The sequence below is a fragment of the Herpailurus yagouaroundi genome, unplaced genomic scaffold (genome assembly GCF_014898765.1).
Source record: "Herpailurus yagouaroundi ecotype Mexico unplaced genomic scaffold, PumYag 161, whole genome shotgun sequence".
In the NCBI taxonomy this organism is placed as follows: domain Eukaryota; kingdom Metazoa; phylum Chordata; class Mammalia; order Carnivora; family Felidae; genus Herpailurus; species Herpailurus yagouaroundi.
In genome coordinates this window covers 2,305,044-2,319,647 of record NW_024412402.1, presented here as the reverse complement: position 1 = coordinate 2,319,647, position 14,604 = coordinate 2,305,044, and the positions used below count along the sequence as shown (strand labels likewise).

The 14,604-nt window shown below is 42.5% G+C and overlaps 1 pseudogene; it reads right to left on the bottom strand.

Moving 5' to 3' along the window:
* Window positions 1–8,254: 8,254 nt before the first annotated feature.
* LOC121035236 (52 kDa repressor of the inhibitor of the protein kinase-like) lies at window positions 8,255–9,936 on the bottom strand (annotated as a pseudogene).
* Window positions 9,937–14,604: the final 4,668 nt, after the last annotated feature.

Below are 14,604 nucleotides of genomic sequence, written 5' to 3'. Positions count from 1 at the left end.
AGACATGAAAAGGAGTGATATCTGGCCCCTTCTCTATTTCTCTTACTTGTGTGTCTTTTCCTTTTTCTTCACCACCCATCCCTAGATTGCTAGACAGTTTCATGGAGATGCTGGAGATGAACCAGCAGGGAAAATGGTAAAGGGATAGGAAAATTTTGCTTCGACCGTTGTGTCCCAAGATGACGCTACACTCCTGGGGCCTAACAGATGTCCAGGCTGACTCCGGACGGAGAACTTCTTGCCTGAGCTGGTTATAGTCACCCCTTTACGCAGCTGTCACTGCATTGACTATTTCTGTGGACTATTTCTTCATCGCTAGGAATCTATTTTTTTCAGCTTCTAGCTTCTTCATCCTCAGGGGAAACCCTGGGAAAGAGTGTCCAACAACCACCTAAGAATTTCCCCACACAAAGAGCGAGAAAGCTGGGTATTTACACACTAACGGCCTCTCTTTTGCTGCCAGCTAGCATTTTTCAAACTTGGAGGAACTATCCCAGCAGCGTGTTAGGGGTCCACTACGGGAGTCCCTTCCAGAACATTCAAGCTGACGTCACGGCAGAATGCCCCCATTTAACCAATTCTGCCTATCCAGCCCGTGACTCCTCACTGTTGGGGCATCACCCTCAAAGTCCACTTTCAGGTATTTAAATAAATAAATACATTACCGTATTTATTTTGGGAATCAAGAAAGAAAGCCAGATGGCCTTACGCTTTTCAGCCTTTTATGTCTTAAAGTCTCTTCTCCCCCCTCCATCGTCTATACGTCATTTTAGGATTGTAAAAGAAAACAGACAACACAGTGTTACAATGTGACTTTAAAAGAGCCTGATTCTTCCAGGATATATTAGCCAGGTCTTGCCGGTATGTTATTAATGATCTTTCCCCCCCCCCCCCCCCGGGGCAGGGAAAGTATTTTCCCAGGAGTTCAAGCTGAGTTCTGACCCTAGTTATTGTCCTCCAATCTATGAGGCAAGTAAAGGTAAACTTTGAAAAAAATTAAGTATCCCCTCACAAGGTGCCTGCCTCTGCATCATTTCTAGGCACTGACAATCTGCTGTCCTAGAACAATGGGGAGGGAACCATTTTCGTCGGCCCAGGGGTTCAGGGCAATCTGTTAACTCAAAGTTCTCACACGGCTCAGTCCCAAAGATCCCCATCTCAGGTCTCAGTCACATTCCTCTCGTATCAGGACCCTTGATTTCAGCATGGGAGACTCGCCAGGGCTGAGAATCCTATGTCTGCAATTCTGCTTCTTTCACGCTCACATCTGCACCTGTCAGCAGCTGGATCTGCCTTCTGGCCACAGGAAATATGGGGTCTTTAAATGCTGAATTAAAGGTCTTCTGGGCTTCACATGGAGAATAATTTGATGGTGAGCTGAACTGAGGTGGTCTTTTTCCTCCAGTGCCGCTGTGACGATCAGTATCAATCCCAGAGTCCTCATAATTACCACTGCCACCATATCTAAAAAATGCTGGAGATATTCTATAAGCCTGTTTCCCTTTCCGATTCACCAGAGATGAAAACATTCATTAACTGTGAGGCTTGGCATGGCAGGGATTATCATCACCTCTCTTATCTAGTTGGTAAGCGCCTTTGTTTTTGTTTTTGTTTTTTATAATCTGGATGGCAAGTTCCAGAATCGTATCGTAAGCGACTTCTTCCTTGGACCTCTTCCTTGGCCAACTGTCTTGGTCCGGTTTCCTCCACAAGGAGGCGCTGAGGGAGGATTTGGCAGCTGCAGAGAATACCAGTAAGGTAATGACAGAAGAAGAGCTTCCAGTGAAGGAGCAGAACAAAAAGCCAGTTACCATGAGATTTCAATCCCACGGGGAAATTTGGGAAATAGTGTCGGACGCGTGCTTCAGAATCATCCCAGCTTAGAAACAAGGGAATTGTGCTATTTCTAAATATACACATACACCTCAACTTCATATTTCAAGTCAATCTTGTTTCAACACTGTTCCAGAGGGGTTAATTCTCTGACACATCTAGCCTACTTCACCCCTGGGCAGAATGGCACCCTCCCATTCTAGCAAAATCGTTAGGAACAGAGTCATTAGTAATGAGAAGTCGGCAGGAGCACACAGAAAGGGAAGGGTCTGAGGGCCATGTGTGAAGTACTGAGGACATCTGTTAAAGCTGCTCCATGTGGACAGCAGTGACCCGAGAGAAACACCCATATGCCTTTGCCCAGAATGAGATTAAGGAGCGCAGATTAATGCAATTTGAGAAACACTCCCCTGATTCTGCCACCAGAACAATCCGTCAGACTTTCGTCCTCTAGATCTCTTGCCTAACAATCTGACCCACACAAATGGAGTTCCCCTCCCACCAATAACTGCACTGACTGTTTCTGTTGACTACAGAGCTTCTCCATATAGAAGTCAATCCCCATCTAGGCAAAGCAGAGGAGAGAAAGGGTAGACCCTCAGCACAGCGACACCCAACTCCCAGGAAATATTTCACCGCTCTCCCCATCCCTCCCTCATTATGACTCTTCTTTGTATCTTTGATATGGCTAAGGGACCAAGGATCATGAAGGGGGTTATTGCACATTTCTGTTACAAGTTATCCCACATAAAAATGAAGACTAGTGAGATGCCCGGGTGTCTCAGTTGGTTAAGCGTCTGACTCTTGGTTTCAGCTCAGATCATCATCTCATGGTTTTGTGGGTTTAAGCCCCATGTTGGGCTCTGCACTGGCATCGTGGAGCCTGCTTGAGATTCTTTCTCTCTCCCTCTCTCTCTGCCCCTCCCCCACTCTCATGGTCTCTTTCTCCATCAAAATAAATAAATAAACTTAAAGAAAAATGAAGACTGGGGGCACCTGGGTGGCTCAGTCGGTTAAGCGTCCGACTTCAGTTTGGGTTGTGATCTCACGGTCCGTGGGTTCGAGCCCCAGGTCAGGCTCTATGCTGACAGCCCAGAGCCTGGAGCCTGCTTCAGATTCTGTGTCTCTCTCCCTCTCTGCCCCTCCCCTACTCACGCTCTCTCAAAAATGAATAAACATTAAAAAAAAATTTTAATAAAAAAATAAAATAAATAAACGAAGACTGGTTTCACATTATCTGTAGTAATTCCATACCTCAGTAGAAATGGAGGCAGGAAGAATTCTGGTCTGATACCCTCTCATAGTAGTAACGGAGACTGCAGCCTTAACTGAACTTCTCCAGACACGGTCTTTGTAGTGAACGTGTAGACAGTTTTCAAGGTGATTTTATAATGGGTGGTGATGAGGATTGGAAGGGATTGCAGAGGGCCTGCACTGACTGCACTTTACATGGGTTCCCGTTTAATCTTTACATCAGCTGTTTGACCTAAGTTTGGCTATCTCCATTCCTATGGAGGAATTGGGTTTAAGCCTTGCCCAAAGCACACACTCTATTAGCAACTAGCTAGGCCCAAACTTAAATGCTTGGCTGTATGGCTCCAGAGCCCACAATCATTCCATTAAACCAAGGACAGAGATCAAAAACTCTAAATGCTAGTAGGGACCAGGAAGAGAAAATACATGTATGATATATGACAGGGTATATCAGAATGAAAATGGCTAACTGGACTATATTCAAAGCCAACCAAGCAAAACAAGATACCATCATCTTGAACTGGGTTCAGGCCCACGAGCCCCTAATTTGTTGATTTAGACCAATGTCATTGTAGAAAATTTGAAGGAAGACCCTAGTTATGGATTAGGCATGGACCCTAGTTCACCCACCACTAATTCTGAAAACTGTGACAAATCATTTAATTTCTGTCTCAGTTTGTACTTCTGTAACATGGGGATAACAAACTCCTGTGTGGTACAAAGTCAAGATTTCAAAGTATGTATAAAAATTTCCTAGCACACAGAAGGCATTCTACAAACAGAAATTCTTAAATTGTCCCATATACAAATGGTATTTTAGTCTAGTCTTCTCCCCTTTCTTTAAACCTCCCTCTCTATTCCTAATGATTTTATGGCACAGACAGAAGATGATGATGATGGGGACATCCAGAGTACATAGGGTTCTACACAGATTTCACAGATTATTTACAACTAGGGAGGTATGGAGGGCTAGTGACAGAAAAGCAATCTTTGTCTGACTCTAATGCTGAATTAATAGAGAAACGTCAGGTAGAAGAGGACAGAGAACCACTGTCCCCTCGGGTCTGAAGGGTTAGTGAGAAAAGGAAGCACAGATATTTTTTGATATCCTATGCCATTTCATTATTGGAAACACAGGTATATTTTCTTTAAAATAAGTTTGTGATCATTATTAACATTCAGAAACCAAAAATCAAAACAGGACAGACAGTCCAATAAATAGTCTTATATTATTTTTGTATCACAGAATACATTTTTGCAGTTTTGTGTTGGTTTACAACAATCTTTCAAGTGTTTCTTAAATCCCACCACAGGAGTGAGATCATATGGTATTTGTCTTTCTCTGACTTATTTCACTCTTGTCATTGTTAATAGCAAGATCTCATTCTTTTTTGTGGCTGAGTAATAGTCCCCTGCGCGTGTGTGTGTGTGTGTGTGTGTGTGTGTGTGTAAATATACACATATATACATACATCTTTTTTTAAGCTTTTATTTCAATTCCAGTCTAGTTAACACATACAGTGTAAATTAATTTCAGCTGTACAACATAGTGATTCAACACCTCCATACATCATCGGGTGCCCATCACAAGTGCATCCTTAATCCTCATCGCCTATTTAACCCATTCCACATCCACCTCCCCTCTGGTGACCAGCAGTGTGTTCTCTATAGTCAAGAGTCTATTTCTCGGTTTGCTTCTCTTTTTTCCCTCTTTCTTATTTGTTTTGTTTCTTAAATTTCACATGAGTGAAAAACATGGTATTTGTCTTTCTCTGACTGGCTTATTTCGCCTAGCATATTACACTCTAGCTCCACCTGTGTCATTGCAAATGGCAAGATTTCATTCTTTTTCAGGCTAAATAATATTACATTATATGTATTATGTGTGTGTATACATATACATATATGTATATATATGTGTGTGTGTGTGTGTGTGTGTGTGTGTAAATACCACATACACACACACACACACCCCGTATCTTCCTTTTCCATTCATCAGTCAATGGGCACTTGGGCTGTTTCCATAATTTGGTTATTGTAAATAATGCTGCTATAAACACTGAAGTGCATGTATTTTTGTATTCTTTTGGTAAACATCTAGTAGTGCAACTCTGGATCATAGGGTGGTTCTATTTTTAACTTTTTGAAGAACCTCCATATTGTTTTCCACAGTGGCTGCACCAGTTTGCATTCCCACCAACAGTTCAAGAGGGTTCCCCTCCCTCCAAATCCTCATCAACATCTATTCTCTCTTGTGTTGTAGTTTTTAGTCATTCTGACAGGTATGAGGTGATATCTCATTGCAGTTTCGATTTGCATTTCCCTGATAATGAGTGAGGTTAAGCACCTCTTCATGTGTCTGTTGGACATCTGTAGGTCTTCTTTGAAAAAAAGTCTATTCATGTCTTCTGCCCATTTTTGATTGGACTTTGTTTTTTGGGTGTTGAGTTTTTATAAGTGTTTTCTGTATTTTGGATACTAACCCTTTATCAAGTATGTTATTTGCAAATATCTTCTCCCATTCAGTAGGTTGCCTTTTAGTTTTGTTGACTGTTTCCTTTGCTGTGCAGAAGCTTTGTATTTTGATGAAGTCCCTAGATTTTATTTTTGCTTTTGTTTCCCTTGCCTCGGGAAACACATCTAGAAAGGAGATGCTATGGCCTATGTCAAAGACGTTACCACCTGTGTTCTCCTGTAGGAAGTTTATAAGTTTCAGTCTCACATTTAGGTTTTTAATCCATTTTAAATTTATTTTTGGGTATGCTGTTAGAAAGTGGTCCATTTCATTCTTCTGCATGTTGCCGTCCAGTTTTCCCAATACCATTTGTTGAAGATACTGTCTTTTTCACATGGGATATTTTTTTCCCTTTGTCAAAGATTAATTGACCACACAGTTGTGGGTTCATTCCTAGGTTTTCTATCCTGTTCCATTGATAGGCCTATTTTTGTGTCAGTACCATACTGCTTTGATCACTACAGCTTTATAATATAACTTCAAGTCTGGAATTGTGATGCCTCCAGCTTTGCTTTTCCTTTTCAAAACTGCTTGGGCTACTTGGGGTCTTTTGTGGTTCCATACAAATTTTATGATTATTTGTCTAGTTCTGTGAAAAATTCGGTTGGCATTTTGACAGAGATTGCATTAAATCTCTAGAGTGCTTTAGCTAGTACAGACATTTTAACAATGTTTGTTCTTCCAATCCATGAGCATGGGATGTCTTTCCATTTCTTTGGGTGGTCTTGAATTTCTTTCATCAGTGTTTTATAGTTTTCAGAGTACAGGTCTTTCACCTGTTTGGTTAGGTTTATTCCTAGGTATCTTATCATTTCTGGTGAAGTTGTACATGGGATTGATTCCTCAATTTCTCTTTCTGCTGCTTCATTATTGATGTACAGAAATGCCTAACTAATAGTTACCCAGAGGTGGGGGTGGGGGGGACATGAATGGGTGAAATAGGTGATGGGGATTAAGGAAGACACTTGTTGTATTGAGCACTGGCTGTGGTATCGAAGTGCTGAATCATCAAATTATACACCTGGAATCAATATAACACTGTATGTTCATTAACTCAAATTTAAATAAAAACTTAAAAAAAAAAAACACTCTCAAGTGTACTCTAAGAAAAAGTCACAGTTTACTTAGGGTGAAATAAACTACACCAAAATGATTTTCTTCACCAAAACTCACAAGCAATATTTTCTGTACTATTTCTAGATAAACCAAGAAGCACTTATTTTTGTAGGGTTTTCAGGTTTTACTTATAAGTCACAAAGAGGCAACAGATAACAGACATGGGAAAAGACAGAAGAAAACAGGCAAATCAGCTTTCAGGATTCATGGACTCTGATGCTGTCCTGACCATGAAAGAGAAGTGTTCAAACTCAACAAAAGAAAGTAAACAGCAACAACCAGAGGCAGAACAACAAAGGCAGGCTGTTCCATTCAAACTGTAACTGCAACCTGTTTCTTCAAGTTCACTTGACAAAGGCAAAAATCTACTCTGAAATCCTTTTTTGGTGAGCTCATATGTTTCTCTCCCTGTCTGGTAATTCCCCTAAACTGTTCATTACACATTTTTAACAACATACTTAAAACTCCTAGTATTCAAAGGTCAGTAGCAAACCTTGTCGTAACATTTTATAAAATGCATTCCTTCCCCCTACACTTCTTCAAAATTCATTTCGTCAAAGAACTGATAACCTAATACCCGGTTACTGGTTCTACAGCGGTAATGAATGCTACAGCTAAAATGAGGACTAAAGCAAATTCTAAATGCCAGGAGCAGAGATCTCACAGAAGTGTGGCACTTTTAATGCTATCTTCTGGAAGAACAGTTAGGTCTGCAAAGTGAGAGAGTTCAAATGGGAGCCATTTAAATAGGCAGATTATCAATGACTAATGTCCTGAATGGGAGGCCCATAGGTCAAGATATTCAGTAATGAAGGGGCCTACCTACCTACACCTACAGCTTTTCTGGAAGCTGCTTTGAAATTTCTTTGAGATTTTTTTCAGATATCAAATATAAGCGAAAGCCTACTTTTAAAGTCTCTTAGGTATTTTCACTCGTTTCTGAATTACCTGTAGGAAGCTCTGACTTAGTTGTGCTGACTTTGATGTGTATGTGTCCATCATTATTAAATTCAGATCATGTTTCATGTCAAAACTTAGGTTAAGCAAAGCCAAGTTACCTCACCTTTGGTTTGTCAAAGCGTTCCTCCAGTATGCTTTGAGACACTTCACCTAATTTTTATAGCCTTCAGTCTCAACCTTCATCACAGAAATAAATACATATGACCTTCAGCCATGCATAAACACTAAGGAAAAAACTGACACCTGGCAGACAGAGGGCGTCATAAATGGGGGGTGGAAGCTCCATATCTTCCCTTCCACGTTCTTCCCACTTGACTCTTTAACAATGCAGCTGAGCTGAGAGCAGGTCAAGATTATGCAAATCCCCCCATGTTCAAGCCAGCATGGTGCTCCTCTGATGTTTTAAATGTGAGCTGTCCCATGACAAAGGGTATCGGAGAGAAGCATTTGAGAGTTTTCAGGTACTGTCTGAGACTCTGTCTTTCTGTTCCTGAACAATGTGCTCCAGGGTTGGAACTCTTAGTCTCCTCAGGAAATCTCAGACCTTAGCTGACATTCCTGGTTATCTTGCTGGGCTCTACGGAACTTTCCAGGAAGTTTCAACTAACTATCAGGCTTGGGTGCCAAAATGTGTGGCTTCCGCAAACCAAAATCCGTGGTGACCTTCAATATATTCCATCGATTCACTTAGTGAACAAAGCAGGGAAGTCAAGTGACCAGCTGCAAAGAAAACATCAGAGGTCTGCCCCCAGAGATTTTCCCCAAGGCTCTTGTAAAAGAACATGTTTAAGAACCACAACACTAACAAGAATCTGTTACTGCACTACAGACTACAAATGCCCGGACATCTACACACTTACCCCACCTAATATTTGTGTCACTGTACTATCTGAACATAAAACAAGTGCTTGTAGGAGGTCCACTAAAATTTCAAAAGCGTCATTCCTGCCTGTCCACTGAAGATGGCCAATTTCCTTCTGTTCTTTGACCCTTTCCTCATTGTTCTGAAAGAGGACAGAAATTACACTGCCACACTCCAAAAGCAGGTGCAGCAGCTGATGGGAAAAAATGAGCTTTCTCAACTGTTCCTAATGCAATGCAAAAGATATTCCCATAAAATCTATTGCTTTTTCCAAACACCGTGTCATTTAAGGCGCCGGCGGAACAGAGGGTGTAGATAGCTTGGAAGCAATCATCAGAAAGTCTAGAGGCAACAGCTTCAATTTTGGAAGAAACTCCACTGGACGCAATGTAAGCCTGGCTATGACGATATTCCATGTTTAATCCCCACTTCTCAGCACAGTGCGAAGATGCACAGCCAAAATGTCTGCATCAGCTTCCTGAGGTAGGAAGCCCCCAAATCTCTCTCTCAGGTTAGGAGATTTGTCGACAAACTTCACCAACACGGGCAGCTGCTCTTCTCCTGCTATGTCCACCACGTGGTCAGTGAGAATAGAAAAGAAGTGAGCGTCTCCCGCTTCCCTGAGGGTTTCTTCCGGAATGCAGCTCTCACAGGTCTAGACTGTATCTGCTCTTAACTGCCATGGTCTCAAAAAGGCTCTTCAGCATCTCTTCACTGGAATCTATCCAGCACTCGGGCAGTGCAGGGAAGTTCTTAGGAGTAGAGAACTTCCCAAAAAAAAAAAAAAAAAAAGAAAAGGAGTAGAGAACTTCCATGATGCCAGCAGCGTCTTGTCCATCCAGAGGGAGACAGGTTTTGTTTTCCCATAAGAATCCAAATTTCAAATGAAGATTTTGCGTATTCGGCGTTTTCCTTCTCTTTAAGGATTAATTTGAAGGGAAAGGTCTTCATCTTCATCTTCTTCTTAACCCCTTTCTTCTGCACTGAGGCTCTGAGCATTGCCGCTGTTTCTCCATGTTTCTCTTCCTGCTTCAAAGTTTCATCCATTTTCTTTTTCTGTTACAGTGTCCTGATTTCACCTTCACTCAATTCTTTGTCTTCTGTGTCTACTTTGTGGATTGTTCAAATGTCTAGTAAGATCAAATACTGTTGGTATTGCATTATCTTGAAGAACCGCCCTCTAAAGACTAGTGGTACAGATCATCCAGGTCTCAACGTGTTTGACACGTAATCGATAACGTTTATTTACTTGATCGGCTGTTTCATCTTCTACGTTTGCTCTCCTTACAATGATCCACCCACTTCTGGCATCTGGCATGTTTGTGCAGGAACCTGAGGAAGGCCAGCTCTGACTGCCTGTCCACATGCATTGGGGGGCAGCACAGAAGCTGAGCATCTTCGCTGCCCCCTGGCTGGCCCAGCCCTCTCCTCCCCACCACCTCCAAGCAGCTGCCTGCCTGTCCTGGGCTCAGCAGGTGCCTCAAGTGTAATGCTTTTCTTCTTACGGATTGGACTAGGTAACACCAAGAAACTGACTTTTCTCCTCCTTTAATGAGAAGTAACAAGCAAACTCTTGGGATTATGATGGCATCACATCTCACAAGAACACTTGCTCTTAGACCGAGATTTCCAGTAAGGGCACTGAAATGTAATACACTGTAATCCATTATTTAAATCAGGTATTATGTCAACAGGAGCTCATTTGTTGTTCAGAACATTAGCACAATTCAAAATTATTTTCATATCTAACGATAGAAAGTTGCCTTCAAGTTCTTTACCACCATCTAGGAATTAATTCACTAGGAGCAAAACCCAAGACAAATTCAAGAAGGCTAATGTCCCTCCCAGGCCCATAGTTAGCTGTTATTTCAACAGCGACAAGCCAGGAACTCTGTTTAGCTGCATTGTGCATGTGAGAGAGAAAAAAAGAGGGAGAACGAAGCAGTCTGTGGATCTTCCTGGCCCAGTGACCTGGGTCTACCTCCATTATAACATTTATTATGTGCCTGAAATTATTTACCTATACGCGAAACTCCTTCATTGGACAGCAAGGCCATGCAAGGCTGTCATCATGTTTGATTTCTCTCTGTACCGTCTAGAATAGATGCATCATAAATGAAGGCCTCATATATACTCGCTTCCATTAGTAGCTTTTAGCCTCCTTCCAAAAGTTGTGCAAAGATCTGAACAGATGGATTTGAGTTTTGCTCGTTCCATGTCCTCTGGTTCATCTTTCTGTGGAGGTCACGATGGGGATCAAAATGGTCAAAAGAGGAAGCAGTAGCAGTCAACAGAGGCAGAGCTCCCAAAGATAAGGTGTGGGGGGGGGGGAGTTACATCTGAAAGTGCTTCTTAACACGTCCTTACCCCAAACTGGCAGACTAGAGAGAGAGTGACAGGCAAGGAAGTTATCAGTAGAGCAGGGATAGGGGACAGCTTCTGCAAACATGATCCTTCCTAATCCTTGGCACACCGCTACGGGATAGAGGATTATCTCCACTTTAGAGAGGGAGAAGATGAGAGGTTAAATAATTTGTCCAAGAGCACACAAGTGCTAAGGGATGAAGCCAGAATTCAAACCCAAGTCTGCCTGTATCCAAAGCCTGCTCCTTCCATTAATCCAAGGTGTCTCTTCGGAAGATACTACATAGAAAGCCACTGGACTTGTGGATACATCCTCCAGTGTCCAGGTCTCTTGGTCCCAGCGGTGATTCCACTTGGGTGGGTCCCTTGAGCCCTAAAGCCAGGAGGTTCAGGTCTTAGGGCAGAGCTGGTGTGATCTAGGCACTTCCTGGGACCCACAGAGTTAACTTGCTCTCGGCTCAGGTTATGGCTGCTGTGTTTTCAATGATCCAACACCCAGTGGGTGAGCTGTGGTCACTTTTATACAATGCACCAAGTACTATTATTTGTTTCTATACTGACAATCTGTGTTAAATGCTCTACCAGGCCTTATATAATTTATATGTGTTTATGTGCAGGCCAATTGTCCAAAGGACCTCTTTCTTCCAGCCAGGGCTCTGGCTCTATCTGGGATGTCAAGTGGGACCTTGCTGTACAGCCTGAAGTTTTCGTTTTGCACAACCCATCCTCTCTAAGGATTTGGCACAGAAGCTGTCCTCAGAAGATTTACAGCCTGGAACTGGACGCCTGCCTACTCGTGGCTTATTTCATGGGAAGAACAAAAACCCCAAACACCACCTAACGGAGGAAATGGAATCCGTGAGGATTTAGGAGTTAACTCCTGGAAGTGGCCGAGAGCTCACGTTCCTCCTACACCTCCTCTTACTAGAAGCCTCTCTCAACAATCTCATTAAGCTTATCTGTTCTTCTTAAGCATTTTTTAGCATAGCCTTTCTGTGGGCTGCGTGGTTCTAGACAGCAGAACTGACACCAGTGAATGCTAGCTATGGGAACAATTGTGACTGGGGGCAGCTGAGTGGCTCAGTCTGACTCTTGATTTCAGCTCAGGTCATGACCTAATGGTTCATGGGTTCGAGCCCCAGGTCGGGCTCTGTGCTGTGTGAGCTCAAAGCCTGCTTCAGATTCCCTCTCCCTCCCTCTCTGCCTCTCCCCACTCATGCGCGCACTCACGTGCTCTCTCTCAAAATAAGCTTAATTAAAAAAAAAAAAAAAAGTAACAATTCTGATCGAACATAAGACCAAACTTCCAAATAACTCCGGGTGAATGGGGGAAGTTATTGAACTGGAAAATATTTGAGATCAAATTCTATTAACTTCTAAAGTCAAAGTCCTAATTCCATGATTGTAGATTTTCAAATGTAACCAGTTACCTTGCAGGGGCTGAGGAGGGGGGAGATGGGAGACCTAAGTTTTATCGAAATCTTCCTGCTTGGAGGACTGTGACCTGGTGGTTCTCTCAGTGAAGAATCCTGAAAAGTCCAGCATGGCCCTGACTGCCTGAAGAAAGGTCTGCAAAGGATCAGAAACCAAACGGACTTCAAGGGGAAGGGTTTCTGAGAGGAGCAAGTCAGTGACGCATCAGTTACCTTGAGCTCAATCCTGACTCTCTAACCCAGCAAGTAAGACAAGCCCATCCCACCTCCACTCCCCACAAACGAAACACATTTCTAATGGTAGACTCACCATTTGTGAGTCCCTGATGCCAGAGCTGAGGCTGACTTAAAATCAGAAGCTTGTAGAACAAGGATGAGGGGTGCAGGGAGGTTAGGAATGGGCAGACAGCACAGTAAAGGTATGGAGCAGGCTGGGACTAGGCTGAATCTCGTGGGCACTGGATTCCCACCGCAGACCTGCACACCACGCCCCACCCTGAAGCAGCAGGCCCACTCGACGTAAGAGATAATGACCACCCGCACCTCGACTTTGCCGGAGGTCAGTCCTAGCCCAGTGTCTGCAAAGGCACAAATAACCTGATCACATTCTCTTCCTCCCTTCCTCCCCATCTCCCAGGCTCCACGGATACCAGTGTGGGAAAGTATGTGACACTACATATAAGGCTTTCAATGTCCAAATGCCGAGGCTACTTTCCCTGACACTAGATTTCTCTGCCTCCTTTTTGATTTATCGTGACACTATGGCCTTCATTGACCTTCAGGAACAGGAGGTTGCTTGATAAAAGGCACTGGCTTTGGGATCTGGCAAATCTGGATCTGAAATCTATCCTCGCCATTAACCAACCATGCTACCAGGGATTTATTTTTTGAACTCTCTGAAACTCAACCTCAATTTGTTCATCTGTGAAATGGGAATCACAGTTAACTCCCTGAAAGGACTCAGAATTGGGATCAGGGAGGATTCAAGGGTGAGAGTTATAGGAGATGCCCAGAGACGCTCAGTAAATGTTCACTCTCTTCCTCTTCCAACCTTCTGTGTCTCTCTGACAGGGTGTGACACTTTAAAAACCGAGTACATTTTCACTGATGGCTATGTGATCTATATAAAATAAAGCGCCTCCTGCCAAGTAAATAAATAGAGGAGAGCATGTACTCATTCCTGTTCTAATTTAATCTGTCTGAGTGCCTGGAGGTCTTTTCGAGCTAAATATTGTTTTCACTCTGACCTTGGTACAGCGTTCCCATTGAATTTGTCTCAGTTCGTCCTTTTCATGTCATGCTGATGCCTTTCTAATAGATTGAAAGCACTTTGTTGAGAACAGAGATTAGTGAGATCTAATAATCAGTAAATACCTGTCTACCCTGGACGATGGGGAAGTGGGATGTTCTTGCTGTTCTAATAAAGAGATAGCACGTATGCCTGAATTAGCAATTTTCAAAGAATAGAACCCATCAAAACACAAGACCAGCACTGAACACAAAGAGAGATTTTGTGATCTGGGAGCCCCCTTGGAGGCTGGTGGGGACACGGACCTCATGCAGAAGAGTTAACAACTCTGGCAGGTAAAACAGAGTGAGCAGAGCTGTGCTCTCAGATGCTCCGGAATTTTTTCCAAAGCATCTTGGATTCTGATGTAGTCACTCGTTACTCGTCTCTTCTTCACGAGGATTTAGAGAAAACATTTGCTCTAGACTTTCCTCCATGAAATTTTTAAACATGCATTTACGTTTAATGCCTAATTGGACAATTCAGTGAAGGACAAGTGCTCATGTCCAGTGGGTCACTGATTAATGGGTTAGTACAGGTCAGACCTTCCCAGCCTCTGGCTCCATGAGGAAAGATCTCGATATTCAGAAACTGAAGAGGTGCCTAGATTTCCAGATAGCTTATTTTCCTTACAAGTATTTTTTTTTTCTTTTACGGCAAATGTATATTCATTGTAAAACTTTTTTTTTTTTTTCAAAAAATACAGCCAAGAGGAACAAGAAAAAGAACAATATCCATAGTTTACCATTTGGAGAGGACTATTAATACTTTGAGAGCTTTTTTTCTCGGCATAAATAAAGATACACACTTAAAAAACAGGTTCGTGAAATATAAACTGCAATGGTATCTACTTTTTTGCCTCTAGAAAAATATGTCATGACCATCTTTATATGTTAATATTCTTCCTCAGCATACATTTTAATGAATGCAAAGACTTCTGTGTATCACAAGCCATAGTTTATTCTGAAATCTAGCAACA